The sequence below is a fragment of the Lissotriton vulgaris genome, unplaced genomic scaffold, assembly GCF_964263255.1.
Source record: "Lissotriton vulgaris unplaced genomic scaffold, aLisVul1.2 SCAFFOLD_984, whole genome shotgun sequence".
Taxonomy (NCBI): domain Eukaryota; kingdom Metazoa; phylum Chordata; class Amphibia; order Caudata; family Salamandridae; genus Lissotriton; species Lissotriton vulgaris.
Genome location: NW_028253787.1, coordinates 679,536 through 686,696, shown reverse-complemented (window position 1 = coordinate 686,696; position 7,161 = coordinate 679,536). Strand labels below are relative to the sequence as shown.

Sequence of the window (7,161 nt, the reverse complement as noted above, 5' to 3'; positions counted from 1 at the left end):
TTCATTGACTTCTCTGTTTTTTCTTCTAGTCATTTGATCAGTTACTGTGAAATTTCCTGCGCATCTCCTGTATTTTTATGGATTACTATCTAGCAGCCTGACTATAAAATAACATTTCAAGAATAGATCTGGTGCGTTAATTTTCTTATTTTTTTATTATTATTTCATCTACTATTTTTCCCCAAAGGATAGGGCTGTCTCCCACTACAGTAGTTGTAACAGGATATTCCTTAGGAAGATGAAACATTAACTGGTTTATACTAACAAACAATTACTTATTGTATATACTATGTGTCCTAAGTAGGTATCTGTATTTTCCTCCATGGATATAACAAAGGGTAAAATTGTTAGATATTAACTAATACATAGATAGATATAGAGTTCCCTTATGCCCTGTGTTGCATAGTGTACATACACAGGGGTATTGTGAAACCCAACATGTATTAGAGAAACTATGTTTGTATATTATTTGTAAATAGTTGTGGAGGACACTGATTGGTGTTATGTGTTTTTAATACTTCCAGCCTTGAGAAAGACTCGTTTGTGACAAAACACGTGTCGGCAAGTGGCAAGCTGTGCTAGAAAATCTTTTAAGAAATCAATAAAGACATCGAAGACATCTCAGTCTCTTGGATCCTTCTGGTCATGCTATGATGCAGTATTTATGGACAATTCTCTTTTTGTTTTGATGGGTGCTATTAAAACACTCATGTGTCTACATATACTTTAAACTTACTTTAAAGTCATAACATAGGAGTGCTGGTTGAGCCCTTATTTCTTTGTTTATCATACTATGCTTATGTCAATACCATACCATGGCTATGACCTATTTTTCAAACTCCATGAATAGGTACATACTTTCCATTTGACTAGAGCTACTCCAAGATGGCTACTGCCGTCATGATGGGTAGGTCACCCATGGAAAGTTGCAACGTCATGACAAGACCACGAAGGGCCAACAAACCCTTACCGGACTACTGCGCAGTGTATTAACACTTGCCCACCGAAAATCATAAACAAATGCTCCCATTAAAGGGAATGCATAAGCCTCTCAGCCATCCTGAAATTCCCCTCCCAGCTTGTACTGCCCGTTGGGGCAAATTGCTCACGTCGGATCACGATTGTAACTAGGCTGAAATAACTTGACAAACATGTGACAAAAACTTACAAATGCCCTCATTCTACACCTACAGGCTGACAGAGGGCTATAGGTCTAGGGATACACTCCTGCGAGGATCATGCGAGTACACATCTATGTTGGTTGTTAGACTTACCACTTTGGAGTACCTTTAATCCACACTAATGTGGACTACTTCTCTACTTACTGGTACTGTTTGCTTTGTAGTATAATCGACAAGCTATCCCCTACAGACTAATTTCTAAACCTCATGTATACATTCCCACCATAGATTAAACTTTACACACTCTCCTGTAATGTAACACTGAACCCAAGTATATGCAAAATGTCAAGTATGTATTTTATCAAAATAATGTACAAATATCAGGCAATAAAGTTAAAAATCATTCAAAAATAATTCAAAAATCATTCTGATCGATCTCACTATAGAAGTAAATACCTGCACCCTTTTACACCTAATAGGTTCTTATGAAGTCATTGAAGAAACCCATTTCATTTAAGAAAGCACAGTTTCAAGATTTTTTTTCTTTTTAGGTTACTTGTTGTACACACTTTGCAGGTAAGCTGAAAACATTTTTTAAACAAAAATCTAATACAAGTATCACATAACTTTAAAAATGCTAAACAGTGTGACCTAAAGGGTATTTCAATCCTGAAGCTTGGGTAATAAAAATTGCATTATTTGATTGCGTGCCATAGCGGGGGGACACACTGGCTTTAGTGTAACCAGGCGCTTTATAAATGTTCTTATTATTAATGCAAACTTCAATACATTGACATGACCACCAGGCCAAAGAAAATATGCATCACTGAACAACACAGCAATACTCACTGTAAAAAGGGCCCAACTTGTGTAAGGTCTTGAAAACTACTCTGTTCATGCTCAATAGAGCATGGCGATTTTACTATATAAATTCCCCTAAATGATTCTGATGCCTTAATTGTTTAATTTGCTATGATGAAAACTGCTGTGATCTCCCTCTGTCCCTAGCATAAAGAGTATCATGTATTGCGATTATAGAGCAGACCGTAAACCACTGAATGGAACTTTGCCTGATATCTGAGGTGGAATTCAGATATCTTTTTAACCCTTTACCTTGCATATACATCTTGCCCAAAATCAACATATTGGGAGGGGGGGGGGGGGGGGGACATCCTCCAGACAGGCCTATCATATTAGGCAACGGTTCACCAGCTGAGAGACTTTTATAATATATTCATCTTTTCTTGCAGCCTTTTGTTTGCAATCTCCCCTCATATATTCATGACCCCAAGGATCTTCTCAGTAAGATGTTGGATTTTGCGTGGACTGACGGGAACAATCTGGTCATGTTAGATCTATGTTCTCTCTATAAGACTGTCCCTAAAAGGGTAGGCATTGCCGCCGTTCAATGCTTATTGGACTCCAGGGATGCCACCCAACCATAAGAGTCTAAAGAAAAATTAGGACACCGACCAAGCAAGCAGTTGAACAGGATATCATCAGTCAGCATGAAAGTGAGAACATGAATGTTTTGGCCCCCCGTATGGCAAGTGTCTATGTGTTTCGAAATTCATAAAGACAGGAACAACCCACCGTACCGACCTATTGTTACCACAATAGGATCGGTGACTGAATATATATCTAAAATATATAGATCAGATTTTACGCCCACATGTCCCCAAAACACCATCTCATGTCAGAGATACCAAGGACATGATCCAAAGGATAGAAGGGCTCCCTTTCAACAATCAAAGAAATACTCTGGTATCACTTGATAGCAAATCTCTTTACAGTAACATCCATCAATTGGAAGCACTGACAGATGTAGAGTGATTTATTTTGACCTATATCATTGACTGTGATGTGCCCTTTATCATCTATCTCCTCACCATTGTCCTTGATGAAAACACCTTTGAATTCAATGGAGATTTATTTAAAAAGATCAAGGGAGTTAGCATGGGGGAATCATGTGCCCCCACGGTAGCTAACATCTACATGGCGTATTTTGAATATATATATTATATATATTGCCCCGTTTTATGAATCGATATATCAGTAGCCCCGTTATATCGATGACATTCTGTTCATTTGGAAAGATGACCTAGATAAATTACAAGAATTCCTTGCATGGATAAACTTGTGTGACATCAATTTACACTTCACAGCAAATATTGGTGACCACAGCATCAAACTAGTGGATATTGAAATAAAAGATGTGGAATCTACATTGGAAGTAGACCTCTACATTAAACCGACAGCAAGAAAGACTCTTTTGCACTTCTCCAGCTTTCATCCAGCTCTTTCTTCAAACAGTCTAGATAACTTTGAAACTTCTCCTTGTACTCCTCGGCAGCTTCTCGAATGGGGAGCACTGTGTGGGGCTTGTGATCACGTGACATGCTGCAGACCACACAGATGGGCTCGTGGTCATCTTCACAGAACAGTTTCAGTTTCTCTTTGTATTCTCGGCAGAGAGTTGCCTCCTGTGGGGGGTGGGGGGGTCGCCCTCGGGACCCGAAGCGGTTTAAGGATTTCCACCACGTTCGCCAGGTGCCTGTTGGGCCGAGGGATTTATTTTGAGATATTTCTCTGCACTGAGGACAGGGGAAGTCTGTCTGCAGCGCCTCCCGGCAAGCAGTGATACAGGACAGACAGAAAGTGTGCCCACACTCCATAAACACGTGGTCCGTGAAATATTCCAGACATATAGAGCACGTGGTCTCTCCCTTCAGGCTCCGGAGATGAGCTGCTGCAGCCATGTTCCATCCCTTTAGGACAATTGTTACGCCTCTGGCGTAATTGTACCAATGTTAAAGATTATGATTTGCGAGCAGTGATCATAAAACAAATTTCTTAAATTGTGGCTATCCCAGATGATTGATGAGGGAGGCCTATAAAAGAGCTCGTTTTTTTGATCTGAAAGACATCATGGTGCATTCCAGCATCAAATCTCAACCCACGCTTGTACAAAAAACTATAGGTGGCCAGTTTCCCATCACAAAAAATCATAAATGTGCTAATTGCAAGGCTTGTAAAGGAGCAATTGTTACGGATACATACAATCACATAGAAATTAAACTAAAATACTTCACCAACTGCAAAATGACGAATGTAGTGTACTTGCTGCTCTATCCCTGTGATAAGGGTTACGTTGGAGAGACAGCACGTCAATACTCAACGCGTTTAACTGAACATCAGTCGGCAATTAAAACCAACAAGCTTTTAGCAGCGATGGTTAAGCATTATAAAGATGCTCACCATAAATAAAGTGAGATCCGTTGGTTAATTTTGGAAAAAATTAACTGCAAGAATGACCACGATTCAGAATCGGTAAGAAAACGAAGAGGTCTCTTGGATTTTCTCTTTAGATACACATATGAAAGGTTTAAACTCTGAAATTACCTGGGACCAGGCAATTTGATATAATGATTAATGTATTCCTTTATTTTCATCAGTTTTGCCACTGGTAATATTGCATTATGGCATCTATTCTTAGACGTTGATGTATCTACATGTTAGTAATTCCTATTACCAGGTTCAGCACTCGGTGTTAGCATATCGGGAACATCATTAGCCCTTGTCTAGGCAGAGCTGATCATGCATAAGTTCTGCCTTTAGTAACTAGCTCGGTTGTCTCTAGTCTTTAGATACCTTTGCAGTAAGGTTTTTCACTATTTCATTTTATCCTTATAGGGTATATGCCTAGTGTCCCATCCCTTCTAAAATATTATAGGGATCTCTTTTTTTGCATATGATGCATTTGCCTATTGCAACTTCAATTTACACTTCCCAGCAAATATTGGTGACCACAGCATCAAATTCTTTGATATTGAAATAAAAGATGTGGAATCTACATTGGAAGTAGACTTCTACATTAAAACCAACAGCGAGAAATACTCTTTTGCACTTTTCCAGCTATCATCCTAAATGTCAAAGGTAAAGTATTTATTTAAAGAGTTTTATATCGCGCTGGCTGGACCCAAAGGTATCAAAGCGCTTCACATTAGGTTCCACTTGGTAACAGAAAATGATCACAATTTCACATTTTGTCAACAAATAAGCAAAACATTGAGAGGAGAGAAAGGAGAGAAAAGAAAAATAGTGGAGGGGAGGGGAGGTGAGTAGAGGGAGGATGAGGGGAGAGACGACAGGAGAGACGAAAAGAAGTCTATCTAAAGACAGACTGTGTAAGTGACGTCCAAGGAGGGAATCCAAGGACCGTCTCCCCTTTAACAAAACCAGGTAACTCCATCGGGCATCAGTCAAAATAACTAGGTCTCATTTGGCGAGGGAAAACGTTCACAGAAAAACAGGGTGAGGACTAAGGGCAAGGACAGGTGAGAGCAAAGGTCAGGCGCTGGAAAGAGTAGAGCGAAGAGGGGTGGGGGTAGGGGACGGGGGAGATGGGGTCAGGAGAGACACGGAGAGTTTGCCAAAGTCCGGCTGGGTAGGTGATGGTCAAGGAGGGAATCCAAAGTCCATCTCCCCTTTAGCACACGAGGTAGCTCCACCGGGCATCAGTCAAAATGGCTAGGTCTCAGCTGTCGAGGGAAGTTTGCAGCGTAAAGGCTCACTGTCGATTTTCCTTATGATCCTGGTACATATTACTCAGCCCCACATCGAACATGTGCAAGATTGGATTATTTTTTTTTTTCAAGTACTACCATATCGAACTCAAATATTGAAAGGCTGCCACGGATCCTTAGCGATCATAATCCCTTAGTACTTACAATGGTAACAAAAACAAGTGCTAGACAATATACAAATTGGACTTTTGAAAGAGGGCTGTTAAAAGAGGATAAATATACAGAACATATGAATAAATGGATTAGCGACTTTTTTTTCTTTAATAGGGATACTGCGGAATTGGGGGTGGTCTGGGATACTTTTAAAGCAGGGGTTCGGGGGGAAACGAAGAGCTATAATTCTTATAAAAGAAAACAGATGCTGCTGAGGAATTTAGAGCTATCCGAGAAGGTACTCAAGGCAGAGGAGAATCTAGAAAAATGTGCTTTGACTGGGAGTCAAATGGATAAGGCTCTGACAGAACAAGTGAAAGCAAAAGGCGAGGCAGAGAGCGATATAGCTAGCAAAGCACCGAAAATGTACAATACCAAAAGGGAGAAGTGTTACGAATTGAGTGAGTCAGTAGGTAGAATCTTGGCTACCCGGACAAGGCAACAAGAAGCGGTGGGAACAGTGAGAGAAATTAGGGATACATCAGGTTGGGGGAATACAGAGTCGAATGAAATAAGGGAAGTATTCAGGACTTTTTATGAGAAGTTATATGATGATGAATTAGCGGGGCGAGACATTCGAAGAGATAAAGAGGATATGAAGGAGTATCTTCAAGAGATCCCTGTAGATATATTGGAGGAGGACGATGCAGATGGTCTAGAGGGAGTCTTGCAGACAGAAGAAATTAAGGAGGCAGTATGGAAACTTCCCTCAGGTAAAGCAGCGGGCCCTGACCAAATACCTATAGAGTTTTATAAAGTGTTTTGGGATATGTTGGAAGAAGAGCTAATAAAGGTCATGCAACTGGCACAGTTGGGTAAATCAGCACCCAAGTCATGGGGGAGTGCTGAGGTGATAGTAATACTAAAAAAAGGGAAAAATCCGGAGGAACCAGGATCTTACAGACCTATCACTTTAATGAATGCAGACGTGAAAGTGTTCTCCAAGGTATTGGCATCAAGACTCGCCAGAGTAATCCACAAAATAGTTAGTAGTGCTCAACATGGTTTTCTACCGGGAAGAGGGAACACTCACCACATACGTAAAGTAATAACTTTATTTGATGTTACAACAGTCACAGGAGACCCGATGGCAGTAATGTTACTCGATGCAGAAAAAGCATTTGATCGGGTCTCCTGGGATTATCTTTGGTATGCTTTAGAAAGAACAGGCATTAAACAAGGATATCTTAAAGCAGTACAGACTTTATATTTAAATCCGGTGGCAACTTTACGTGGGAATGGTGGGAATACGGGGCAATTTCGAATAAAAAAGGGTACTAGACAGGGGTGCCCTTGTTCAC

At 40.3% G+C, this 7,161-nt stretch overlaps 1 pseudogene; it reads right to left on the bottom strand.

Annotated features, from left to right (window-relative positions):
- Positions 1-3,367: 3,367 nt before the first annotated feature.
- Positions 3,368-3,880, bottom strand: LOC147660756 (E3 ubiquitin-protein ligase TRIM17 pseudogene; annotated as a pseudogene).
- Positions 3,881-7,161: the final 3,281 nt, after the last annotated feature.